This window comes from Brachyhypopomus gauderio, chromosome 1 (assembly GCF_052324685.1).
Source record: "Brachyhypopomus gauderio isolate BG-103 chromosome 1, BGAUD_0.2, whole genome shotgun sequence".
Classification (NCBI taxonomy): domain Eukaryota; kingdom Metazoa; phylum Chordata; class Actinopteri; order Gymnotiformes; family Hypopomidae; genus Brachyhypopomus; species Brachyhypopomus gauderio.
The window spans coordinates 55,015,017-55,040,054 of NC_135211.1; the positions used below are offsets into that span (position 1 = coordinate 55,015,017).

At 43.9% G+C, this 25,038-nt stretch overlaps 28 non-coding genes across 28 annotated transcripts; all 28 read right to left on the minus strand.

Annotated features, from left to right (window-relative positions):
* Positions 1-603: 603 nt before the first annotated feature.
* trnaf-gaa (transfer RNA phenylalanine (anticodon GAA)) lies at positions 604-676 on the minus strand. Its single transcript has one exon. It is a non-coding gene; the product is annotated as a tRNA-Phe (tRNA).
* Positions 677-1,493: 817 nt separating this feature from the next.
* On the minus strand, positions 1,494-1,566 carry trnaf-gaa (transfer RNA phenylalanine (anticodon GAA)). The gene has a single exon. It is a non-coding gene; the product is annotated as a tRNA-Phe (tRNA).
* An 816-nt stretch (positions 1,567-2,382) lies between these two features.
* On the minus strand, positions 2,383-2,455 carry trnaf-gaa (transfer RNA phenylalanine (anticodon GAA)). The gene has a single exon. It is a non-coding gene; the product is annotated as a tRNA-Phe (tRNA).
* An 816-nt stretch (positions 2,456-3,271) lies between these two features.
* Positions 3,272-3,344, minus strand: trnaf-gaa (transfer RNA phenylalanine (anticodon GAA)). Its single transcript has one exon. It is a non-coding gene; the product is annotated as a tRNA-Phe (tRNA).
* Positions 3,345-4,160: 816 nt separating this feature from the next.
* trnaf-gaa (transfer RNA phenylalanine (anticodon GAA)) lies at positions 4,161-4,233 on the minus strand. The gene has a single exon. It is a non-coding gene; the product is annotated as a tRNA-Phe (tRNA).
* Positions 4,234-5,049: 816 nt separating this feature from the next.
* trnaf-gaa (transfer RNA phenylalanine (anticodon GAA)) lies at positions 5,050-5,122 on the minus strand. The gene has a single exon. It is a non-coding gene; the product is annotated as a tRNA-Phe (tRNA).
* Positions 5,123-5,938: 816 nt separating this feature from the next.
* On the minus strand, positions 5,939-6,011 carry trnaf-gaa (transfer RNA phenylalanine (anticodon GAA)). The gene has a single exon. It is a non-coding gene; the product is annotated as a tRNA-Phe (tRNA).
* An 816-nt stretch (positions 6,012-6,827) lies between these two features.
* Positions 6,828-6,900, minus strand: trnaf-gaa (transfer RNA phenylalanine (anticodon GAA)). The gene has a single exon. It is a non-coding gene; the product is annotated as a tRNA-Phe (tRNA).
* Positions 6,901-7,716: 816 nt separating this feature from the next.
* trnaf-gaa (transfer RNA phenylalanine (anticodon GAA)) lies at positions 7,717-7,789 on the minus strand. The gene has a single exon. It is a non-coding gene; the product is annotated as a tRNA-Phe (tRNA).
* An 816-nt stretch (positions 7,790-8,605) lies between these two features.
* On the minus strand, positions 8,606-8,678 carry trnaf-gaa (transfer RNA phenylalanine (anticodon GAA)). The gene has a single exon. It is a non-coding gene; the product is annotated as a tRNA-Phe (tRNA).
* Positions 8,679-9,494: 816 nt separating this feature from the next.
* Positions 9,495-9,567, minus strand: trnaf-gaa (transfer RNA phenylalanine (anticodon GAA)). The gene has a single exon. It is a non-coding gene; the product is annotated as a tRNA-Phe (tRNA).
* Positions 9,568-10,383: 816 nt separating this feature from the next.
* trnaf-gaa (transfer RNA phenylalanine (anticodon GAA)) lies at positions 10,384-10,456 on the minus strand. Its single transcript has one exon. It is a non-coding gene; the product is annotated as a tRNA-Phe (tRNA).
* Positions 10,457-11,272: 816 nt separating this feature from the next.
* On the minus strand, positions 11,273-11,345 carry trnaf-gaa (transfer RNA phenylalanine (anticodon GAA)). Its single transcript has one exon. It is a non-coding gene; the product is annotated as a tRNA-Phe (tRNA).
* An 816-nt stretch (positions 11,346-12,161) lies between these two features.
* On the minus strand, positions 12,162-12,234 carry trnaf-gaa (transfer RNA phenylalanine (anticodon GAA)). Its single transcript has one exon. It is a non-coding gene; the product is annotated as a tRNA-Phe (tRNA).
* Positions 12,235-13,051: 817 nt separating this feature from the next.
* trnaf-gaa (transfer RNA phenylalanine (anticodon GAA)) lies at positions 13,052-13,124 on the minus strand. The gene has a single exon. It is a non-coding gene; the product is annotated as a tRNA-Phe (tRNA).
* Positions 13,125-13,940: 816 nt separating this feature from the next.
* trnaf-gaa (transfer RNA phenylalanine (anticodon GAA)) lies at positions 13,941-14,013 on the minus strand. Its single transcript has one exon. It is a non-coding gene; the product is annotated as a tRNA-Phe (tRNA).
* Positions 14,014-14,829: 816 nt separating this feature from the next.
* trnaf-gaa (transfer RNA phenylalanine (anticodon GAA)) lies at positions 14,830-14,902 on the minus strand. The gene has a single exon. It is a non-coding gene; the product is annotated as a tRNA-Phe (tRNA).
* Positions 14,903-15,718: 816 nt separating this feature from the next.
* Positions 15,719-15,791, minus strand: trnaf-gaa (transfer RNA phenylalanine (anticodon GAA)). Its single transcript has one exon. It is a non-coding gene; the product is annotated as a tRNA-Phe (tRNA).
* An 817-nt stretch (positions 15,792-16,608) lies between these two features.
* Positions 16,609-16,681, minus strand: trnaf-gaa (transfer RNA phenylalanine (anticodon GAA)). Its single transcript has one exon. It is a non-coding gene; the product is annotated as a tRNA-Phe (tRNA).
* Positions 16,682-17,497: 816 nt separating this feature from the next.
* trnaf-gaa (transfer RNA phenylalanine (anticodon GAA)) lies at positions 17,498-17,570 on the minus strand. Its single transcript has one exon. It is a non-coding gene; the product is annotated as a tRNA-Phe (tRNA).
* An 816-nt stretch (positions 17,571-18,386) lies between these two features.
* On the minus strand, positions 18,387-18,459 carry trnaf-gaa (transfer RNA phenylalanine (anticodon GAA)). Its single transcript has one exon. It is a non-coding gene; the product is annotated as a tRNA-Phe (tRNA).
* An 816-nt stretch (positions 18,460-19,275) lies between these two features.
* Positions 19,276-19,348, minus strand: trnaf-gaa (transfer RNA phenylalanine (anticodon GAA)). Its single transcript has one exon. It is a non-coding gene; the product is annotated as a tRNA-Phe (tRNA).
* An 816-nt stretch (positions 19,349-20,164) lies between these two features.
* trnaf-gaa (transfer RNA phenylalanine (anticodon GAA)) lies at positions 20,165-20,237 on the minus strand. The gene has a single exon. It is a non-coding gene; the product is annotated as a tRNA-Phe (tRNA).
* An 816-nt stretch (positions 20,238-21,053) lies between these two features.
* trnaf-gaa (transfer RNA phenylalanine (anticodon GAA)) lies at positions 21,054-21,126 on the minus strand. Its single transcript has one exon. It is a non-coding gene; the product is annotated as a tRNA-Phe (tRNA).
* An 817-nt stretch (positions 21,127-21,943) lies between these two features.
* Positions 21,944-22,016, minus strand: trnaf-gaa (transfer RNA phenylalanine (anticodon GAA)). The gene has a single exon. It is a non-coding gene; the product is annotated as a tRNA-Phe (tRNA).
* An 816-nt stretch (positions 22,017-22,832) lies between these two features.
* trnaf-gaa (transfer RNA phenylalanine (anticodon GAA)) lies at positions 22,833-22,905 on the minus strand. Its single transcript has one exon. It is a non-coding gene; the product is annotated as a tRNA-Phe (tRNA).
* An 823-nt stretch (positions 22,906-23,728) lies between these two features.
* trnaf-gaa (transfer RNA phenylalanine (anticodon GAA)) lies at positions 23,729-23,801 on the minus strand. The gene has a single exon. It is a non-coding gene; the product is annotated as a tRNA-Phe (tRNA).
* An 824-nt stretch (positions 23,802-24,625) lies between these two features.
* trnaf-gaa (transfer RNA phenylalanine (anticodon GAA)) lies at positions 24,626-24,699 on the minus strand. Its single transcript has one exon. It is a non-coding gene; the product is annotated as a tRNA-Phe (tRNA).
* Positions 24,700-25,038: the final 339 nt, after the last annotated feature.

The window sequence follows — 25,038 nt, forward strand, 5'->3', positions numbered from 1 at the left end:
CGGGCTGAGCTGATCCGTAAGCTTTCCTTAAAACTCCAATCAAAAAGGATAAACTCTTGAGAGGGGGATTAGCTCAAGTGGTAGAGTGCTCGCTTTGCATGCGAGAGGTAGTGGGATCGATGCCCACATTCTCCAAAGCTCTCTTACTGACTCCTTGCTTGCTTACGATAAGCATAAAGCAGCCAGCTCTAGTCTTAAGGGAATCATTTCATGACCTTCAAAGGTCTCTTAGAACATGGTCACTTTGGATTCCTCCAGCAAACAGTTGACATCTTTGCCACATCTCTTTTTACTTTTGGACAAAGGCTGTCCATAAGCCGAAGGAAGCAGAGGAAAGTCCAATTCAGTCAAAACTTAAGCATGTCGTGAAGTGGTACACCTATGCTTTTGGACAACGCGTACATGCAAGTTGACACCTACACATTTCCTTCTCCAAATGCTTTATCAGCAGATGAATTGAACATCTAGAGTCTCGAGTTCTGACAATCCCACTGTGAAATCTCACAACAAAACATCAAACAGTTTATGTCTGTTTATAATTTTTCAACAGAATGCACAGGTCATTCAAAAGCTGAGGCTTTCCGCCTAGCTAGGTCGAGTTCATGCCGAAACCCGGGATCTAACCAGGGACCTTTAGATCTTCAGTCTAACACTCTCCCAACTGAGCTATTCCGGCAAGCTGCAGATAAACCACGTCGAGATGCAAACGAAACTTTATCAACGACTGTTACCTTTCCTTAGGTTCTTGCAACATGCTTTCACAGCGTAACGGTTTCGGCACAGTGAAATTCACGGACAGGTACGGCAAAGACCTAATTTGGCAATGTTTATCATGATGCCAACATGAGAAAACCTTGTGGGTCAATGCTGGATTCGGTATTATTTCCTAGTCGGGCTGAGCTGATCCGTAAGCTTTCCTTAAAACTCCAATCAAAAGGATAAACTCTTGAGAGGGGGATTAGCTCAAGTGGTAGAGCGCTAGCTTTGCATGCGAGAGGTAGTGGGATCGATGCCCACATTCTCCAAAGCTCTCTTACTGACTCCTTGCTTGCTTACGATAAGCATGAAGCAGCCAGCTCTAGTCTTAAGGGAATCATTTCATGACCTTCAAAGGTCTCTTAGAACATGGTCACTTTGGATTCCTCCAGCAAACAGTTGACATCTTTGCCACATCTCTTTTTACTTTTGGACAAAGACTGTCCATAAGCCGAAGGAAGCAGAGGAAAGTCCAATTCAGTCGAAACTTAAGCATGTCGTGAAGTGGTACACCTATGCTTTTGGACAACGCGTACATGCAAGTTGACACCTACACATTTCCTTCTCCAAATGCTTTATCAGCAGATGAATTGAACATCTAGAGTCTCGAGTTCTGACAATCCCACTGTGAAATCTCACAACAAAACATCAAACAGTTTATGTCTGTTTATAATTTTTCAACAGAATGCACAGGTCATTCAAAAGCTGAGGCTTTCCGCCTAGCTAGGTCGAGTTCATGCCGAAACCTGGGATCGAACCAGGGACCTTTAGATCTTCAGTCTAACGCTCTCCCAACTGAGCTATACCGGCAAGCTGCAGATAAACCACATCGAGATGCAAACGAAACTTTATCAACGACTGTTACCTTTCCTTAGGTTCTTGCAACATGCTTTCACAGCGTAACGGTTTCGGCACAGTGAAATTCACGGACAGGTACGGCAAGACCTAATTTGGCAATGTTTATCATGATGCCAACATGAGAAAACCTTGTGGGTCAATGCTGGATTCGGTATTATTTCCTAGTCGGGCTGAGCTGATCCGTAAGCTTTCCTTAAAACTCCAATCAAAAGGATAAACTCTTGAGAGGGGGATTAGCTCAAGTGGTAGAGCGCTCGCTTTGCATGCGAGAGGTAGTGGGATCGATGCCCACATTCTCCAAAGCTCTCTTACTGACTCCTTGCTTGCTTACGATAAGCATGAAACAGCCAGCACTAGTCTTAAGGGAATCATTTCATGACCTTCAAAGGTCTCTTAGAACATGGTCACTTTGGATTCCTCCAGCAAACAGTTGACATCTTTGCCACATCTCTTTTTACTTTTGGACAAAGACTGTCCATAAGCCGAAGGAAGCAGAGGAAAGTCCAATTCAGTCAAAACTTAAGCATGTCGTGAAGTGGTACACCTATGCTTTTGGACAACGCGTACATGCAAGTTGACACCTACACATTTCCTTCTCCAAATGCTTTATCAGCAGATGAATTGAACATCTAGAGTCTCGAGTTCTGACAATCCCACTGTGAAATCTCACAACAAAACATCAAACAGTTTATGTCTGTTTATAATTTTTCAACAGAATGCACAGGTCATTCAAAAGCTGAGGCTTTCCGCCTAGCTAGGTCGAGTTCATGCCGAAACCCGGGATCGAACCAGGGACCTTTAGATCTTCAGTCTAACGCTCTCCCAACTGAGCTATTTCGGCAAGCTGCAGATAGACCACGTCGAGATGCAAACGAAACTTTATCAACGACTGTTACCTTTCCTTAGGTTCTTGCAACATGCTTTCACAGCGTAACGGTTTCGGCACAGTGAAATTCACGGACAGGTACGGCAAGACCTAATTTGGCAATGTTTATCATGATGCCAACATGAGAAAACCTTGTGGGTCAATGCTAGATTCGGTATTATTTCCTAGTCGGGCTGAGCTGATCCGTAAGCTTTCCTTAAAACTCCAATCAAAAGTATAAACTCTTGAAAGGGGGATTAGCTCAAGTGGTAGAGCGCTCACTTTGCATGCGAGAGGTAGTGGGATCGATGCCCACATTCTCCAAAGCTCTCTTACTGACTCCTTGCTTGCTTACGATAAGCATGAAACAGCCAGCACTAGTCTTAAGGGAATCATTTCATGACCTTCAAAGGTCTCTTAGAACATGGTCACTTTGGATTCCTCCAGCAAACAGTTGACATATTTGCCACATCTCTTTTTACTTTTGGACAAAGACTGTCCATAAGCCGAAGGAAGCAGAGGAAAGTCCAATTCAGTCAAAACTTAAGCATGTCGTGAAGTGGTACACCTATGCTTTTGGACAACGCGTACATGCAAGTTGACACCTACACATTTCCTTCTCCAAATGCTTTATCAGCAGATGAATTGAACATCTAGAGTCTCGAGTTCTGACAATCCCACTGTGAAATCTCACAACAAAACATCAAACAGTTTATGTCTGTTTATAATTTTTCAACAGAATGCACAGGTCATTCAAAAGCTGAGGCTTTCCGCCTAGCTAGGTCGAGTTCATGCCGAAACCCGGGATCGAACCAGGGACCTTTAGATCTTCAGTCTAACGCTCTCCCAACTGAGCTATTTCGGTAAGCTGCAGATAAACCACGTCGAGATGCAAACGAAACTTTATCAACGACTGTTACCTTTCCTTAGGTTCTTGCAACATGCTTTCACAGCGTAACGGTTTCGGCACAGTGAAATTCACGGACAGGTACAGCAAGACCTAATTTGGCAATGTTTATCATGATGCCAACATGAGAAAACCTTGTGGGTCAATGCTGGATTCGGTATTATTTCCTAGTCGGGCTGAGCTGATCCGTAAGCTTTCCTTAAAACTCCAATCAAAAGGATAAACTCTTGAGAGGGGGATTAGCTCAAGTGGTAGAGCGCTCGCTTTGCATGCGAGAGGTAGTGGGATCGATGCCCACATTCACCAAAGCTCTCTTACTGACTCCTTGCTTGCTTACGATAAGCATGAAACAGCCAGCACTAGTCTTAAGGGAATCATTTCATGACCTTCAAAGGTCTCTTAGAACATGGTCACTTTGGATTCCTCCAGCAAACAGTTGACATATTTGCCACATCTCTTTTTACTTTTGGACAAAGACTGTCCATAAGCCGAAGGAAGCAGAGGAAAGTCCAATTCAGTCAAAACTTAAGCATGTCGTGAAGTGGTACACCTATGCTTTTGGACAACGCGTACATGCAAGTTGACACCTACACATTTCCTTCTCCAAATGCTTTATCAGCAGATGAATTGAACATCTAGAGTCTCGAGTTCTGACAATCCCACTGTGAAATCTCACAACAAAACATCAAACAGTTTATGTCTGTTTATAATTTTTCAACAGAATGCACAGGTCATTCAAAAGCTGAGGCTTTCCGCCTAGCTAGGTCGAGTTCATGCCGAAACCCGGGATCGAACCAGGGACCTTTACATCTTCAGTCTAATGCTCTCCCAACTGAGCTATTTCGGCAAGCTGCAGATAGACCACGTCGAGATGCAAACGAAACTTTATCAACGACTGTTACCTTTCCTTAGGTTCTTGCAACATGCTTTCACAGCGTAACGGTTTCGGCACAGTGAAATTCACGGACAGGTACGGCAAGACCTAATTTGGCAATGTTTATCATGATGCCAACATGAGAAAACCTTGTGGGTCAATGCTAGATTCGGTATTATTTCCTAGTCGGGCTGAGCTGATCCGTAAGCTTTCCTTAAAACTCCAATCAAAAGTATAAACTCTTGAAAGGGGGATTAGCTCAAGTGGTAGAGCGCTCGCTTTGCATGCGAGAGGTAGTGGGATCGATGCCCACATTCTCCAAAGCTCTCTTACTGACTCCTTGCTTGCTTACGATAAGCATGAAACAGCCAGCACTAGTCTTAAGGGAATCATTTCATGACCTTCAAAGGTCTCTTAGAACATGGTCACTTTGGATTCCTCCAGCAAACAGTTGACATATTTGCCACATCTCTTTTTACTTTTGGACAAAGACTGTCCATAAGCCGAAGGAAGCAGAGGAAAGTCCAATTCAGTCAAAACTTAAGCATGTCGTGAAGTGGTACACCTATGCTTTTGGACAACGCGTACATGCAATTTGACACCTACACATTTCCTTCTCCAAATGCTTTATCAGCAGATGAATTGAACATCTAGAGTCTCGAGTTCTGACAATCCCACTGTGAAATCTCACAACAAAACATCAAACAGTTTATGTCTGTTTATAATTTTTCAACAGAATGCACAGGTCATTCAAAAGCTGAGGCTTTCCGCCTAGCTAGGTCGAGTTCATGCCGAAACCCGGGATCGAACCAGGGACCTTTAGATCTTCAGTCTAACGCTCTCCCAACTGAGCTATTTCGGTAAGCTGCAGATAAACCACGTCGAGATGCAAACGAAACTTTATCAACGACTGTTACCTTTCCTTAGGTTCTTGCAACATGCTTTCACAGCGTAACGGTTTCGGCACAGTGAAATTCACGGACAGGTACAGCAAGACCTAATTTGGCAATGTTTATCATGATGCCAACATGAGAAAACCTTGTGGGTCAATGCTGGATTCGGTATTATTTCCTAGTCGGGCTGAGCTGATCCGTAAGCTTTCCTTAAAACTCCAATCAAAAGGATAAACTCTTGAGAGGGGGATTAGCTCAAGTGGTAGAGCGCTCGCTTTGCATGCGAGAGGTAGTGGGATCGATGCCCACATTCTCCAAAGCTCTTTTACTGACTCCTTGCTTGCTTATGATAAGCATGAAGCAGCCAGCTCTAGTCTTAAGGGAATCATTTCATGACCTTCAAAGGTCTCTTAGAACATGGTCACTTTGGATTCCTCCAGCAAACAGTTGACATCTTTGCCACATCTCTTTTTACTTTTGGACAAAGGCTGTCCATAAGCCGAAGGAAGCAGAGGAAAGTCCAATTCAGTCAAAACTTAAGCATGTCGTGAAGTGGTACACCTATGCTTTTGGACAACGCGTACATGCAAGTTGACACCTACACATTTCCTTCTCCAAATGCTTTATCAGCAGATGAATTGAACATCTAGAGTCTCGAGTTCTGACAATCCCACTGTGAAATCTCACAACAAAACATCAAACAGTTTATGTCTGTTTATAATTTTTCAACAGAATGCACAGGTCATTCAAAAGCTGAGGCTTTCCACCTAGCTAGGTCGAATTCATGCCGAAACCCGGGATCGAACCAGGGACCTTTAGATCTTCAGTCTAACGCTCTCCCAACTGAGCTATTTCGGCAAGCTGCAGATAAACCACGTCGAGATGCAAACGAAACTTTATCAACGACTGTTACCTTTCCTTAGGTTCTTGCAACATGCTTTCACAGCGTAACGGTTTCGGCACAGTGAAATTCACGGACAGGTACGGCAAGACCTAATTTGGCAATGTTTATCATGATGCCAACATGAGAAAACCTTGTGGGTCAATGCTGGATTCGGTATTATTTCCTAGTCGGGCTGAGCTGATCCGTAAGCTTTCCTTAAAACTCCAATCAAAAGGATAAACTCTTGAGAGGGGGATTAGCTCAAGTGGTAGAGCGCTCGCTTTGCATGCGAGAGGTAGTGGGATCGATGCCCACATTCTCCAAAGCTCTCTTACTGACTCCTTGCTTGCTTACGATAAGCATGAAGCAGCCAGCTCTAGTCTTAAGGGAATCATTTCATGACCTTCAAAGGTCTCTTAGAACATGGTCACTTTGGATTCCTCCAGCAAACAGTTGACATCTTTGCCACATCTCTTTTTACTTTTGGACAAAGGCTGTCCATAAGCCGAAGGAAGCAGAGGAAAGTCCAATTCAGTCAAAACTTAAGCATGTCGTGAAGTGGTACACCTATGCTTTTGGACAACGCGTACATGCAAGTTGACACCTACACATTTCCTTCTCCAAATGCTTTATCAGCAGATGAATTGAACATCTAGAGTCTCGAGTTCTGACAATCCCACTGTGAAATCTCACAACAAAACATCAAACAGTTTACGTCTGTTTATAATTTTTCAACAGAATGCACAGGTCATTCAAAAGCTGAGGCTTTCCGCCTAGCTAGGTCGAGTTCATGCCGAAACCCGGGATTGAACAAGGGACCTTTAGATCTTCAGTCTAACGCTCTCCCAACTGAGCTATTCCGGCAAGCTGCAGATAAACCACGTCGAGATGCAAACGAAACTTTATCAACGACTGTTACCTTTCCTTAGGTTCTTGCAACATGCTTTCACAGCGTAACGGTTTCGGCACAGTGAAATTCACGGACAGGTACAGCAAGACCTAATTTGGCAATGTTTATCATGATGCCAACATGAGAAAACCTTGTGGGTCAATGCTGGATTCGGTATTATTTCCTAGTCGGGCTGAGCTGATCCGTAAGCTTTCCTTAAAACTCCAATCAAAAGGATAAACTCTTGAGAGGGGGATTAGCTCAAGTGGTAGAGCGCTCGCTTTGCATGCGAGAGGTAGTGGGATCGATGCCCACATTCTCCAAAGCTCTCTTACTGACTCCTTGCTTGCTTACGATAAGCATGAAGCAGCCAGCTCTAGTCTTAAGGGAATCATTTCATGACCTTCAAAGGTCTCTTAGAACATGGTCACTTTGGATTCCTCCAGCAAACAGTTGACATCTTTGCCACATCTCTTTTTACTTTTGGACAAAGGCTGTCCATAAGCCGAAGGAAGCAGAGGAAAGTCCAATTCAGTCAAAACTTAAGCATGTCGTGAAGTGGTACACCTATGCTTTTGGACAACGCGTACATGCAAGTTGACACCTACACATTTCCTTCTCCAAATGCTTTATCAGCAGATGAATTGAACATCTAGAGTCTCGAGTTCTGACAATCCCACTGTGAAATCTCACAACAAAACATCAAACAGTTTATGTCTGTTTATAATTTTTCAACAGAATGCACAGGTCATTCAAAAGCTGAGGCTTTCCACCTAGCTAGGTCGAATTCATGCCGAAACCCGGGATCGAACCAGGGACCTTTAGATCTTCAGTCTAACGCTCTCCCAACTGAGCTATTTCGGCAAGCTGCAGATAAACCACGTCGAGATGCAAACGAAACTTTATCAACGACTGTTACCTTTCCTTAGGTTCTTGCAACATGCTTTCACAGCGTAACGGTTTCGGCACAGTGAAATTCACGGACAGGTACGGCAAGACCTAATTTGGCAATGTTTATCATGATGCCAACATGAGAAAACCTTGTGGGTCAATGCTGGATTCGGTATTATTTCCTAGTCGGGCTGAGCTGATCCGTAAGCTTTCCTTAAAACTCCAATCAAAAGGATAAACTCTTGAGAGGGGGATTAGCTCAAGTGGTAGAGCGCTTGCTTTGCATGCGAGAGGTAGTGGGATCGATGCCCACATTCTCCAAAGCTCTCTTACTGACTCCTTGCTTGCTTACGATAAGCATGAAGCAGCCAGCTCTAGTCTTAAGGGAATCATTTCATGACCTTCAAAGGTCTCTTAGAACATGGTCACTTTGGATTCCTCCAGCAAACAGTTGACATCTTTGCCACATCTCTTTTTACTTTTGGACAAAGGCTGTCCATAAGCCGAAGGAAGCAGAGGAAAGTCCAATTCAGTCAAAACTTAAGCATGTCGTGAAGTGGTACACCTATGCTTTTGGACAACGCGTACATGCAAGTTGACACCTACACATTTCCTTCTCCAAATGCTTTATCAGCAGATGAATTGAACATCTAGAGTCTCGAGTTCTGACAATCCCACTGTGAAATCTCACAACAAAACATCAAACAGTTTACGTCTGTTTATAATTTTTCAACAGAATGCACAGGTCATTCAAAAGCTGAGGCTTTCCGCCTAGCTAGGTCGAGTTCATGCCGAAACCCGGGATTGAACAAGGGACCTTTAGATCTTCAGTCTAACGCTCTCCCAACTGAGCTATTCCGGCAAGCTGCAGATAAACCACGTCGAGATGCAAACGAAACTTTATCAACGACTGTTACCTTTCCTTAGGTTCTTGCAACATGCTTTCACAGCGTAACGGTTTCGGCACAGTGAAATTCACGGACAGGTACAGCAAGACCTAATTTGGCAATGTTTATCATGATGCCAACATGAGAAAACCTTGTGGGTCAATGCTGGATTCGGTATTATTTCCTAGTCGGGCTGAGCTGATCCGTAAGCTTTCCTTAAAACTCCAATCAAAAGGATAAACTCTTGAGAGGGGGATTAGCTCAAGTGGTAGAGCGCTCGCTTTGCATGCGAGAGGTAGTGGGATCGATGCCCACATTCTCCAAAGCTCTCTTACTGACTCCTTGCTTGCTTACGATAAGCATGAAGCAGCCAGCTCTAGTCTTAAGGGAATCATTTCATGACCTTCAAAGGTCTCTTAGAACATGGTCACTTTGGATTCCTCCAGCAAACAGTTGACATCTTTGCCACATCTCTTTTTACTTTTGGACAAAGGCTGTCCATAAGCCGAAGGAAGCAGAGGAAAGTCCAATTCAGTCGAAACTTAAGCATGTCGTGAAGTGGTACACCTATGCTTTTGGACAACGCGTACATGCAAGTTGACACCTACACATTTCCTTCTCCAAATGCTTTATCAGCAGATGAATTGAACATCTAGAGTCTCGAGTTCTGACAATCCCACTGTGAAATCTCACAACAAAACATCAAACAGTTTATGTCTGTTTATAATTTTTCAACAGAATGCACAGGTCATTCAAAAGCTGAGGCTTTCCACCTAGCTAGGTCGAATTCATGCCGAAACCCGGGATCGAACCAGGGACCTTTAGATCTTCAGTCTAACGCTCTCCCAACTGAGCTATTTCGGCAAGCTGCAGATAAACCACGTCGAGATGCAAACGAAACTTTATCAACGACTGTTACCTTTCCTTAGGTTCTTGCAACATGCTTTCACAGCGTAACGGTTTCGGCACAGTGAAATTCACGGACAGGTACGGCAAGACCTAATTTGGCAATGTTTATCATGATGCCAACATGAGAAAACCTTGTGGGTCAATGCTGGATTCGGTATTATTTCCTAGTCGGGCTGAGCTGATCCGTAAGCTTTCCTTAAAACTCCAATCAAAAGGATAAACTCTTGAGAGGGGGATTAGCTCAAGTGGTAGAGCGCTTGCTTTGCATGCGAGAGGTAGTGGGATCGATGCCCACATTCTCCAAAGCTCTCTTACTGACTCCTTGCTTGCTTACGATAAGCATGAAGCAGCCAGCTCTAGTCTTAAGGGAATCATTTCATGACCTTCAAAGGTCTCTTAGAACATGGTCACTTTGGATTCCTCCAGCAAACAGTTGACATCTTTGCCACATCTCTTTTTACTTTTGGACAAAGGCTGTCCATAAGCCGAAGGAAGCAGAGGAAAGTCCAATTCAGTCAAAACTTAAGCATGTCGTGAAGTGGTACACCTATGCTTTTGGACAACGCGTACATGCAAGTTGACACCTACACATTTCCTTCTCCAAATGCTTTATCAGCAGATGAATTGAACATCTAGAGTCTCGAGTTCTGACAATCCCACTGTGAAATCTCACAACAAAACATCAAACAGTTTACGTCTGTTTATAATTTTTCAACAGAATGCACAGGTCATTCAAAAGCTGAGGCTTTCCGCCTAGCTAGGTCGAGTTCATGCCGAAACCCGGGATTGAACAAGGGACCTTTAGATCTTCAGTCTAACGCTCTCCCAACTGAGCTATTCCGGCAAGCTGCAGATAAACCACGTCGAGATGCAAACGAAACTTTATCAACGACTGTTACCTTTCCTTAGGTTCTTGCAACATGCTTTCACAGCGTAACGGTTTCGGCACAGTGAAATTCACGGACAGGTACAGCAAGACCTAATTTGGCAATGTTTATCATGATGCCAACATGAGAAAACCTTGTGGGTCAATGCTGGATTCGGTATTATTTCCTAGTCGGGCTGAGCTGATCCGTAAGCTTTCCTTAAAACTCCAATCAAAAGGATAAACTCTTGAGAGGGGGATTAGCTCAAGTGGTAGAGCGCTCGCTTTGCATGCGAGAGGTAGTGGGATCGATGCCCACATTCTCCAAAGCTCTCTTACTGACTCCTTGCTTGCTTACGATAAGCATGAAGCAGCCAGCTCTAGTCTTAAGGGAATCATTTCATGACCTTCAAAGGTCTCTTAGAACATGGTCACTTTGGATTCCTCCAGCAAACAGTTGACATCTTTGCCACATCTCTTTTTACTTTTGGACAAAGGCTGTCCATAAGCCGAAGGAAGCAGAGGAAAGTCCAATTCAGTCGAAACTTAAGCATGTCGTGAAGTGGTACACCTATGCTTTTGGACAACGCGTACATGCAAGTTGACACCTACACATTTCCTTCTCCAAATGCTTTATCAGCAGATGAATTGAACATCTAGAGTCTCGAGTTCTGACAATCCCACTGTGAAATCTCACAACAAAACATCAAACAGTTTATGTCTGTTTATAATTTTTCAACAGAATGCACAGGTCATTCAAAAGCTGAGGCTTTCCACCTAGCTAGGTCGAATTCATGCCGAAACCCGGGATCGAACCAGGGACCTTTAGATCTTCAGTCTAACGCTCTCCCAACTGAGCTATTTCGGCAAGCTGCAGATAAACCACGTCAAGATGCAAACGAAACTTTATCAACGACTGTTACCTTTCCTTAGGTTCTTGCAACATGCTTTCACAGCGTAACGGTTTCGGCACAGTGAAATTCACGGACAGGTACAGCAAGACCTAATTTGGCAATGTTTATCATGATGCCAACATGAGAAAACCTTGTGGGTCAATGCTGGATTCGGTATTATTTCCTAGTCAGGCTGAGCTGATCCGTAAGCTTTCCTTAAAACTCCAATCAAAAGAATAAACTCTTGAGAGGGGGATTAGCTCAAGTGGTAGAGCGCTCGCTTTGCATGCGAGAGGTAGTGGGATCGATGCCCACATTCTCCAAAGCTCTCTTACTGACTCCTTGCTTGCTTACGATAAGCATGAAGCAGCCAGCTTTAGTCTTAAGGGAATAATTTCATGACCTTCAAAGGTCTCTTAGAACATGGTCACTTTGGATTCCTCCAGCAAACAGGTGACATCTTTGCCACATCTCTTTTTACTTTTGGACAAAGGCTGTCCATAAGCCGAAGGAAGCAGAGGAAAGTCCAATTCAGTCAAAACTTAAGCATGTCGTGAAGTGGTACACCTATGCTTTTGGACAACGCGTACATGCAAGTTGACACCTACACATTTCCTTCTCCAAATGCTTTATCAGCAGATGAATTGAACATCTAGAGTCTCGAGTTCTGACAATCCCACTGTGAAATCTCACAACAAAACATCAAACAGTTTATGTCTGTTTATAATTTTTCAACAGAATGCACAGGTCATTCAAAAGCTGAGGCTTTCCGCCTAGCTAGGTCGAGTTCATGCCGAAACCCGGGATCGAACCAGGGACCTTTAGATCTTCAGTCTAACGCTCTCCCAACTGAGCTATTTCGGCAAGCTGCAGATAAACCACGTCGAGATGCAAACGAAACTTTATCAACGACTGTTACCTTTCCTTAGGTTCTTGCAACATGCTTTCACAGCGTAACGGTTTCGGCACAGTGAAATTCACGGACAGGTACGGCAAAGACCTAATTTGGCAATGTTTATCATGATGCCAACATGAGAAAACCTTGTGGGTCAATGCTGGATTCGGTATTATTTCCTAGTCGGGCTGAGCTGATCCGTAAGCTTTCCTTAAAACTCCAATCAAAAGTATAAACTCTTGAGAGGGGGATTAGCTCAAGTGGTAGAGCGCTCGCTTTGCATGCGAGAGGTAGTGGGATCGATGCCCACATTCTCCAAAGCTCTCTTACTGACTCCTTGCTTGCTTACGATAAGCATGAAGCAGCCATCTCTAGTCTTAAGGGAATCATTTCATGACCTTCAAAGGTCTCTTAGAACATGGTCACTTTGGATTCCTCCAGCAAACAGTTGACATCTTTGCCACATCTCTTTTTACTTTTGGACAAAGACTGTCCATAAGCCGAAGGAAGCAGAGGAAAGTCCAATTCAGTCGAAACTTAAGCATGTCGTGAAGTGGTACACCTATGCTTTTGGACAACGCGTACATGCAAGTTGACACCTACACATTTCCTTCTCCAAATGCTTTATCAGCAAATGAATTGAACATCTAGAGTCTCGAGTTCTGACAATCCCACTGTGAAATCTCACAACAAAACATCAAACAGTTTATGTCTGTTTATAATTTTTCAACAGAATGCACAGGTCATTCAAAAGCTGAGGCTTTCCGCCTAGCTAGGTCGAGTTCATGCCGAAACCTGGGATCGAACCAGGGACCTTTAGATCTTCAGTCTAACGCTCTCCCAACTGAGCTATACCGGCAAGCTGCAGATAAACCACGTCGAGATGCAAACGAAACTTTATCAACGACTGTTACCTTTCCTTAGGTTCTTGCAACATGCTTTCACAGCGTAACGGTTTCGGCACAGTGAAATTCACGGACAGGTACGGCAAGACCTAATTTGGCAATGTTTATCATGATGCCAACATGAGAAAACCTTGTGGGTCAATGCTGGATTCGGTATTATTTCCTAGTCGGGCTGAGCTGATCCGTAAGCTTTCCTTAAAACTCCAATCAAAAGGATAAACTCTTGAGAGGGGGATTAGCTCAAGTGGTAGAGCGCTCGCTTTGCATGCGAGAGGTAGTGGGATCGATGCCCACATTCTCCAAAGCTCTCTTACTGACTCCTTGCTTGCTTACGATAAGCATGAAGCAGCCAGCTCTAGTCTTAAGGGAATCATTTCATGACCTTCAAAGGTCTCTTAGAACATGGTCACTTTGGATTCCTCCAGCAAACAGTTGACATCTTTGCCACATCTCTTTTTACTTTTGGACAAAGACTGTCCATAAGCCGAAGGAAGCAGAGGAAAGTCCAATTCAGTCGAAACTTAAGCATGTCGTGAAGTGGTACACCTATGCTTTTGGACAACGCGTACATGCAAGTTGACACCTACACATTTCCTTCTCCAAATGCTTTATCAGCAGATGAATTGAACATCTAGAGTCTCGAGTTCTGACAATCCCACTGTGAAATCTCACAACAAAACATCAAACAGTTTATGTCTGTTTATAATTTTTCAACAGAATGCACAGGTCATTCAAAAGCTGAGGCTTTCCACCTAGCTAGGTCGAATTCATGCCGAAACCCGGGATCGAACCAGGGACCTTTAGATCTTCAGTCTAACGCTCTCCCAACTGAGCTATTTCGGCAAGCTGCAGATAAACCACGTCGAGATGCAAACGAAACTTTATCAACGACTGTTACCTTTCCTTAGGTTCTTGCAACATGCTTTCACAGCGTAACGGTTTCGGCACAGTGAAATTCACGGACAGGTACAGCAAGACCTAATTTGGCAATGTTTATCATGATGCCAACATGAGAAAACCTTGTGGGTCAATGCTGGATTCGGTATTATTTCCTAGTCAGGCTGAGCTGATCCGTAAGCTTTCCTTAAAACTCCAATCAAAAGGATAAACTCTTGAGAGGGGGATTAGCTCAAGTGGTAGAGCGCTCGCTTTGCATGCGAGAGGTAGTGGGATCGATGCCCACATTCTCCAAAGCTCTCTTACTGACTCCTTGCTTGCTTACGATAAGCATGAAGCAGCCAGCTTTAGTCTTAAGGGAATAATTTCATGACCTTCAAAGGTCTCTTAGAACATGGTCACTTTGGATTCCTCCAGCAAACAGGTGACATCTTTGCCACATCTCTTTTTACTTTTGGACAAAGGCTGTCCATAAGCCGAAGGAAGCAGAGGAAAGTCCAATTCAGTCAAAACTTAAGCATGTCGTGAAGTGGTACACCTATGCTTTTGGACAACGCGTACATGCAAGTTGACACCTACACATTTCCTTCTCCAAATGCTTTATCAGCAGATGAATTGAACATCTAGAGTCTCGAGTTCTGACAATCCCACTGTGAAATCTCACAACAAAACATCAAACAGTTTATGTCTGTTTATAATTTTTCAACAGAATGCACAGGTCATTCAAAAGCTGAGGCTTTCCACCTAGCTAGGTCGAATTCATGCCGAAACCCGGGATCGAACCAGGGACCTTTAGATCTTCAGTCTAACGCTCTCCCAACTGAGCTATTTCGGCAAGCTGCAGATAAACCACGTCAAGATGCAAACGAAACTTTATCAACGACTGTTACCTTTCCTTAGGTTCTTGCAACATGCTTTCACAGCGTAACGGTTTCGGCACAGTGAAATTCACGGACAGGTACAGCAAGACCTAATTTGGCAATGTTTATCATGATGCCAACATGAGAAAACCTTGTGGGTCAATGCTGGATTCGGTATTATTTCCTAGTCAGGCTGAGCTGATCCGTAAGCTTTCCTTAAAACTCCAATCAAAAGAATAAACTCTTGAGAGGGGGATTAGCTCAAGTGGTAGAGCGCTCGCTTTGCATGCGAGAGGTAGTGGGATCGATGCCCACATTCTCCAAAGCTCTCTTACTGACTCCTTGCTTGCTTACGATAAGCATGAAGCAGCCAGCTTTAGTCTTAAGGGAATAATTTCATGACCTTCAAAGGTCTCTTAGAACATGGTCACTTTGGATTCCTCCAGCAAACAGGTGACATCTTTGCCACATCTCTTTTTACTTTTGGACAAAGGCTGTCCATAAGCCGAAGGAAGCAGAGGAAAGTCCAATTCAGTCAAAACTTAAGCATGTCGTGAAGTGGTACACCTATGCTTTTGGACAACGCGTACATGCAAGTTGACACCTACACATTTCCTTCTCCAAATGCTTTATCAGCAGATGAATTGAACATCTAGAGTCTCGAGTTCTGACAATCCCACTGTGAAATCTCACAACAAAACATCAAACAGTTTATGTCTGTTTATAATTTTTCAACAGAATGCACAGGTCATTCAAAAGCTGAGGCTTTCCGCCTAGCTAGGTCGAGTTCATGCCGAAACCCGGGATCGAACCAGGGACCTTTAGATCTTCAGTCTAACGCTCTCCCAACTGAGCTATTTCGGCAAGCTGCAGATAAACCACGTCGAGATGCAAACGAAACTTTATCAACGACTGTTACCTTTCCTTAGGTTCTTGCAACATGCTTTCACAGCGTAACGGTTTCGGCACAGTGAAATTCACGGACAGGTACGGCAAAGACCTAATTTGGCAATGTTTATCATGATGCCAACATGAGAAAACCTTGTGGGTCAATGCTGGATTCGGTATTATTTCCTAGTCGGGCTGAGCTGATCCGTAAGCTTTCCTTAAAACTCCAATCAAAAGTATAAACTCTTGAGAGGGGGATTAGCTCAAGTGGTAGAGCGCTCGCTTTGCATGCGAGAGGTAGTGGGATCGATGCCCACATTCTCCAAAGCTCTCTTACTGACTCCTTGCTTGCTTACGATAAGCATGAAGCAGCCATCTCTAGTCTTAAGGGAATCATTTCATGACCTTCAAAGGTCTCTTAGAACATGGTCACTTTGGATTCCTCCAGCAAACAGTTGACATCTTTGCCACATCTCTTTTTACTTTTGGACAAAGACTGTCCATAAGCCGAAGGAAGCAGAGGAAAGTCCAATTCAGTCGAAACTTAAGCATGTCGTGAAGTGGTACACCTATGCTTTTGGACAACGCGTACATGCAAGTTGACACCTACACATTTCCTTCTCCAAATGCTTTATCAGCAAATGAATTGAACATCTAGAGTCTCGAGTTCTGACAATCCCACTGTGAAATCTCACAACAAAACATCAAACAGTTTATGTCTGTTTATAATTTTTCAACAGAATGCACAGGTCATTCAAAAGCTGAGGCTTTCCGCCTAGCTAGGTCGAGTTCATGCCGAAACCTGGGATCGAACCAGGGACCTTTAGATCTTCAGTCTAACGCTCTCCCAACTGAGCTATACCGGCAAGCTGCAGATAAACCACGTCGAGATGCAAACGAAACTTTATCAACGACTGTTACCTTTCCTTAGGTTCTTGCAACATGCTTTCACAGCGTAACGGTTTCGGCACAGTGAAATTCACGGACAGGTACGGCAAGACCTAATTTGGCAATGTTTATCATGATGCCAACATGAGAAAACCTTGTGGGTCAATGCTGGATTCGGTATTATTTCCTAGTCGGGCTGAGCTGATCCGTAAGCTTTCCTTAAAACTCCAATCAAAAGGATAAACTCTTGAGAGGGGGATTAGCTCAAGTGGTAGAGCGCTCGCTTTGCATGCGAGAGGTAGTGGGATCGATGCCCACATTCTCCAAAGCTCTCTTACTGACTCCTTGCTTGCTTACGATAAGCATGAAGCAGCCAGCTCTAGTCTTAAGGGAATCATTTCATGACCTTCAAAGGTCTCTTAGAACATGGTCACTTTGGATTCCTCCAGCAAACAGTTGACATCTTTGCCACATCTCTTTTTACTTTTGGACAAAGACTGTCCATAAGCCGAAGGAAGCAGAGGAAAGTCCAATTCAGTCGAAACTTAAGCATGTCGTGAAGTGGTACACCTATGCTTTTGGACAACGCGTACATGCAAGTTGACACCTACACATTTCCTTCTCCAAATGCTTTATCAGCAGATGAATTGAACATCTAGAGTCTCGAGTTCTGACAATCCCACTGTGAAATCTCACAACAAAACATCAAACAGTTTATGTCTGTTTATAATTTTTCAACAGAATGCACAGGTCATTCAAAAGCTGAGGCTTTCCACCTAGCTAGGTCGAATTCATGCCGAAACCCGGGATCGAACCAGGGACCTTTAGATCTTCAGTCTAACGCTCTCCCAACTGAGCTATTTCGGCAAGCTGCAGATAAACCACGTCGAGATGCAAACGAAACTTTATCAACGACTGTTACCTTTCCTTAGGTTCTTGCAACATGCTTTCACAGCGTAACGGTTTCGGCACAGTGAAATTCACGGACAGGTACAGCAAGACCTAATTTGGCAATGTTTATCATGATGCCAACATGAGAAAACCTTGTGGGTCAATGCTGGATTCGGTATTATTTCCTAGTCAGCCTGAGCTGATCCGTAAGCTTTCCTTAAAACTCCAATCAAAAGGATAAACTCTTGAGAGGGGGATTAGCTCAAGTGGTAGAGCGCTCGCTTTGCATGCGAGAGGTAGTGGGATCGATGCCCACATTCTCCAAAGCTCTCTTACTGACTCCTTGCTTGCTTACGATAAGCATGAAGCAGCCAGCTTTAGTCTTAAGGGAATAATTTCATGACCTTCAAAGGTCTCTTAGAACATGGTCACTTTGGATTCCTCCAGCAAACAGGTGACATCTTTGCCACATCTCTTTTTACTTTTGGACAAAGGCTGTCCATAAGCCGAAGGAAGCAGAGGAAAGTCCAATTCAGTCAAAACTTAAGCATGTCGTGAAGTGGTACACCTATGCTTTTGGACAACGCGTACATGCAAGTTGACACCTACACATTTCCTTCTCCAAATGCTTTATCAGCAGATGAATTGAACATCTAGAGTCTCGAGTTCTGACAATCCCACTGTGAAATCTCACAACAAAACATCAAACAGTTTATGTCTGTTTATAATTTTTCAACAGAATGCACAGGTCATTCAAAAGCTGAGGCTTTCCACCTAGCTAGGTCGAATTCATGCCGAAACCCGGGATCGAACCAGGGACCTTTAGATCTTCAGTCTAACGCTCTCCCAACTGAGCTATTTCGGCAAGCTGCAGATAAACCACGTCGAGATGCAAACGAAACTTTATCAACGACTGTTACCTTTCCTTAGGTTCTTGCAACATGCTTTCACAGCGTAACGGTTTCGGCACAGTGAAATTCACGGACAGGTACGGCAAGACCTAATTTGGCAATGTTTATCATGATGCCAACATGAGAAAACCTTGTGGGTCAATGCTGGATTCGGTATTATTTCCTAGTCGGGCTGAGCTGATCCGTAAGCTTTCCTTAAAACTCCAATCAAAAGGATAAACTCTTGAGAGGGGGATTAGCTCAAGTGGTAGAGCGCTTGCTTTGCATGCGAGAGGTAGTGGGATCGATGCCCACATTCTCCAAAGCTCTCTTACTGACTCCTTGCTTGCTTACGATAAGCATGAAGCAGCCAGCTCTAGTCTTAAGGGAATCATTTCATGACCTTCAAAGGTCTCTTAGAACATGGTCACTTTGGATTCCTCCAGCAAACAGTTGACATCTTTGCCACATCTCTTTTTACTTTTGGACAAAGGCTGTCCATAAGCCGAAGGAAGCAGAGGAAAGTCCAATTCAGTCAAAACTTAAGCATGTCGTGAAGTGGTACACCTATGCTTTTGGACAACGCGTACATGCAAGTTGACACCTACACATTTCCTTCTCCAAATGCTTTATCAGCAGATGAATTGAACATCTAGAGTCTCGAGTTCTGACAATCCCACTGTGAAATCTCACAACAAAACATCAAACAGTTTACGTCTGTTTATAATTTTTCAACAGAATGCACAGGTCATTCAAAAGCTGAGGCTTTCCGCCTAGCTAGGTCGAGTTCATGCCGAAACCCGGGATTGAACAAGGGACCTTTAGATCTTCAGTCTAACGCTCTCCCAACTGAGCTATTCCGGCAAGCTGCAGATAAACCACGTCGAGATGCAAACGAAACTTTATCAACGACTGTTACCTTTCCTTAGGTTCTTGCAACATGCTTTCACAGCGTAACGGTTTCGGCACAGTGAAATTCACGGACAGGTACAGCAAGACCTAATTTGGCAATGTTTATCATGATGCCAACATGAGAAAACCTTGTGGGTCAATGCTGGATTCGGTATTATTTCCTAGTCGGGCTGAGCTGATCCGTAAGCTTTCCTTAAAACTCCAATCAAAAGGATAAACTCTTGAGAGGGGGATTAGCTCAAGTGGTAGAGCGCTCGCTTTGCATGCGAGAGGTAGTGGGATCGATGCCCACATTCTCCAAAGCTCTCTTACTGACTCCTTGCTTGCTTACGATAAGCATGAAGCAGCCAGCTCTAGTCTTAAGGGAATCATTTCATGACCTTCAAAGGTCTCTTAGAACATGGTCACTTTGGATTCCTCCAGCAAACAGTTGACATCTTTGCCACATCTCTTTTTACTTTTGGACAAAGGCTGTCCATAAGCCGAAGGAAGCAGAGGAAAGTCCAATTCAGTCGAAACTTAAGCATGTCGTGAAGTGGTACACCTATGCTTTTGGACAACGCGTACATGCAAGTTGACACCTACACATTTCCTTCTCCAAATGCTTTATCAGCAGATGAATTGAACATCTAGAGTCTCGAGTTCTGACAATCCCACTGTGAAATCTCACAACAAAACATCAAACAGTTTATGTCTGTTTATAATTTTTCAACAGAATGCACAGGTCATTCAAAAGCTGAGGCTTTCCACCTAGCTAGGTCGAATTCATGCCGAAACCCGGGATCGAACCAGGGACCTTTAGATCTTCAGTCTAACGCTCTCCCAACTGAGCTATTTCGGCAAGCTGCAGATAAACCACGTCAAGATGCAAACGAAACTTTATCAACGACTGTTACCTTTCCTTAGGTTCTTGCAACATGCTTTCACAGCGTAACGGTTTCGGCACAGTGAAATTCACGGACAGGTACAGCAAGACCTAATTTGGCAATGTTTATCATGATGCCAACATGAGAAAACCTTGTGGGTCAATGCTGGATTCGGTATTATTTCCTAGTCAGGCTGAGCTGATCCGTAAGCTTTCCTTAAAACTCCAATCAAAAGAATAAACTCTTGAGAGGGGGATTAGCTCAAGTGGTAGAGCGCTCGCTTTGCATGCGAGAGGTAGTGGGATCGATGCCCACATTCTCCAAAGCTCTCTTACTGACTCCTTGCTTGCTTACGATAAGCATGAAGCAGCCAGCTTTAGTCTTAAGGGAATAATTTCATGACCTTCAAAGGTCTCTTAGAACATGGTCACTTTGGATTCCTCCAGCAAACAGGTGACATCTTTGCCACATCTCTTTTTACTTTTGGACAAAGGCTGTCCATAAGCCGAAGGAAGCAGAGGAAAGTCCAATTCAGTCAAAACTTAAGCATGTCGTGAAGTGGTACACCTATGCTTTTGGACAACGCGTACATGCAAGTTGACACCTACACATTTCCTTCTCCAAATGCTTTATCAGCAGATGAATTGAACATCTAGAGTCTCGAGTTCTGACAATCCCACTGTGAAATCTCACAACAAAACATCAAACAGTTTATGTCTGTTTATAATTTTTCAACAGAATGCACAGGTCATTCAAAAGCTGAGGCTTTCCGCCTAGCTAGGTCGAGTTCATGCCGAAACCCGGGATCGAACCAGGGACCTTTAGATCTTCAGTCTAACGCTCTCCCAACTGAGCTATTTCGGCAAGCTGCAGATAAACCACGTCGAGATGCAAACGAAACTTTATCAACGACTGTTACCTTTCCTTAGGTTCTTGCAACATGCTTTCACAGCGTAACGGTTTCGGCACAGTGAAATTCACGGACAGGTACGGCAAAGACCTAATTTGGCAATGTTTATCATGATGCCAACATGAGAAAACCTTGTGGGTCAATGCTGGATTCGGTATTATTTCCTAGTCGGGCTGAGCTGATCCGTAAGCTTTCCTTAAAACTCCAATCAAAAGTATAAACTCTTGAGAGGGGGATTAGCTCAAGTGGTAGAGCGCTCGCTTTGCATGCGAGAGGTAGTGGGATCGATGCCCACATTCTCCAAAGCTCTCTTACTGACTCCTTGCTTGCTTACGATAAGCATGAAGCAGCCATCTCTAGTCTTAAGGGAATCATTTCATGACCTTCAAAGGTCTCTTAGAACATGGTCACTTTGGATTCCTCCAGCAAACAGTTGACATCTTTGCCACATCTCTTTTTACTTTTGGACAAAGACTGTCCATAAGCCGAAGGAAGCAGAGGAAAGTCCAATTCAGTCGAAACTTAAGCATGTCGTGAAGTGGTACACCTATGCTTTTGGACAACGCGTACATGCAAGTTGACACCTACACATTTCCTTCTCCAAATGCTTTATCAGCAAATGAATTGAACATCTAGAGTCTCGAGTTCTGACAATCCCACTGTGAAATCTCACAACAAAACATCAAACAGTTTATGTCTGTTTATAATTTTTCAACAGAATGCACAGGTCATTCAAAAGCTGAGGCTTTCCGCCTAGCTAGGTCGAGTTCATGCCGAAACCTGGGATCGAACCAGGGACCTTTAGATCTTCAGTCTAACGCTCTCCCAACTGAGCTATACCGGCAAGCTGCAGATAAACCACGTCGAGATGCAAACGAAACTTTATCAACGACTGTTACCTTTCCTTAGGTTCTTGCAACATGCTTTCACAGCGTAACGGTTTCGGCACAGTGAAATTCACGGACAGGTACGGCAAGACCTAATTTGGCAATGTTTATCATGATGCCAACATGAGAAAACCTTGTGGGTCAATGCTGGATTCGGTATTATTTCCTAGTCGGGCTGAGCTGATCCGTAAGCTTTCATTAAAACTCCAATCAAAAGGATAAACTCTTGAGAGGGGGATTAGCTCAAGTGGTAGAGCGCTTGCTTTGCATGCGAGAGGTAGTGGGATCGATGCCCACATTCTCCAAAGCTCTCTTACTGACTCCTTGCTTGCTTATGATAAGCATGAAGCAGCCAGCTCTAGTCTTAAGGGAATCATTTCATGACCTTCAAAGGTCTCTTAGAACATGGTCACTTTGGATTCCTCCAGCAAACAGTTGACATCTTTGCCACATCTCTTTTTACTTTTGGACAAAGGCTGTCCATAAGCCGAAGGAAGCAGAGGAAAGTCCAATTCAGTCGAAACTTAAGCATGTCGTGAAGTGGTACACCTATGCTTTTGGACAACGCGTACATGCAAGTTGACACCTACACATTTCCTTCTCCAAATGCTTTATCAGCAGATGAATTGAACATCTAGAGTCTCGAGTTCTGACAATCCCACTGTGAAATCTCACAACAAAACATCAAACAGTTTATGTCTGTTTATAATTTTTCAACAGAATGCACAGGTCATTCAAAAGCTGAGGCTTTCCACCTAGCTAGGTCGAATTCATGCCGAAACCCGGGTTCGAACCAGGGACCTTTAGATCTTCAGTCTAACGCTCTCCCAACTGAGCTATTTCGGCAAGCTGCAGATAAACCACGTCGAGATGCAAACGAAACTTTATCAACGACTGTTACCTTTCCTTAGGTTCTTGCAACATGCTTTCACAGCGTAACGGTTTCGGCACAGTGAAATTCACGGACAGGTACAGCAAGACCTAATTTGGCAATGTTTATCATGATGCCAACATGAGAAAACCTTGTGGGTCAATGCTGGATTCGGGTATTATTTTCCTTGTCAGGGCTGAGCTGATCCGTAAGCTTTCCTTAAAACTCCAATCAAAAGGAAAAACTCTTAGAGGGGGATTAGCTCAAGTAGGTAGAGCGCTCGCTTTGCATGCGAGAGGTAGTGGGATCGATGCCCACATTCTCCAAAGCTCTCTTACTGACTCCTTGCATGCTTACGATAAGCATGAAGCAGCCATCTCTAGTCCTTAAGGGAATCATTTCATGACCTTCAAAGGTCTCTTAGAACATGGTCACTTTGGATTCCTCCAGCAAACAGTTGACATCTTTGCCACATCTCTTTTTACTTTTTGGACAAAGACTGTCCATATGCCGAAGGGAAGCAGAGGAAAGTCCAATTCAGTCGAAACTTAAGCATGTCGTGAAGTGGTACACCTATGCTTTTGGACATACGCGTACATGCAAGTTGACACCTACACATTTCCTTCTCCAAATGCTTTATCAGCAAATGAATTGAACATCTAGAGTCTCGAGTTCTGACAATCCCACTGTGAAATCTCACAACAAAACATCAAACAGTTTATGTCTGTTTATAATTTTTCAACAGAATGCACAGGTCATTCAAAAGCTGAGGCTTTCCGCCTAGCTAGGTCGAGTTCATGCCGAAACCTGGGATCGAACCAGGGACCTTTAGATCTTCAGTCTAACGCTCTCCCAACTGAGCTATACCGGCAAGCTGCAGATAAACCACGTCGAGATGCAAACGAAACTTTATCAACGACTGTTACCTTTCCTTAGGTTCTTGCAACATGCTTTCACAGCGTAACGGTTTCGGCACAGTGAAATTCACCGGACAGGTACAGCAAGACCTAATTTGGCAATGTTTATCATGATGCCAACATGAGAAAACCTTGTGGGTCAATGCTGGATTCGGTATTATTTCCTAGTCAGGCTGAGCTGATCCGTAAGCTTTCCTTAAAACTCCAATCAAAAGGATAAAACTCATGAGGAGGGGGGATTAGGCTCAAGTTGGTAGAGCGCTCGCTTTGCATGCGAGAGGTAGTGGGATCGATGCCCACATTCTCCAAAAGCTCTCTTACTGACTCCTTGCTTGCTTACGATAAGCATGAAGCAGCCAGCTTTAGTCTTAAGGGAAAAATTTCATGACCTTCAAAGGTCTCTTAGAACATGGTCACTTTGGATTCCTCCAGCAAACAGGTGACATCTTTGCCACATCTCTTTTTACTTTTGGACAAAGGCTGTCCATAAGCCGAAGGAAGCAGAGGAAAGTCCAATTCAGTCAAAACTTAAGCATGTCGTGAAGTGGTACACCTATGCTTTAGGACAACGCGTACATGCAAGTTGACACCTACACATTTCCTTCTCCAAATGCTTTATCAGCAGATGAATTTGAACATCTAGAGTCTCGAGTTCTGACAATCCCACTGTGAAATCTCACAACAAAACATCAACAGTTTATGTCTGTTTATAATTTTTCAACAGAATGCCACAGGTCATTCAAAAGCTGAGGCTTTCCGCCTAGCTAGGTCGAGTTCATGCCCGAAACCTGGGATCGAACCAGGGACCTTTAGATCTTCAGTCTAACGCTCTCCCAACTGAGCTATACCGGCAAGCTGCAGATAAACCACGTCGAGATGCAAACGAAACTTTATCAACGACTGTTACCTTTCCTTAGGTTCTTGCAACATGCTTTCACAGCGTAACGGTTTCGGCACAGTGAAATTCACGGACAGGTACGGCAAGGACCTAATTTGGCAATGTTTATCATGATGCCAACATGAGAAAACCTTGTGGGTCAATGCTGGATTCGGTATTATTTCCTAGTCGGGCTGAGCTGATCCGTAAGCTTCATTAAAACTCCAATCAAAAGGATAAACTCTTGAGAGGGGGATTAGCTCAAGTGGTAGAGCGCTTGCTTTGCATGCGAGAGGTAGTGGGATCGATGCCCA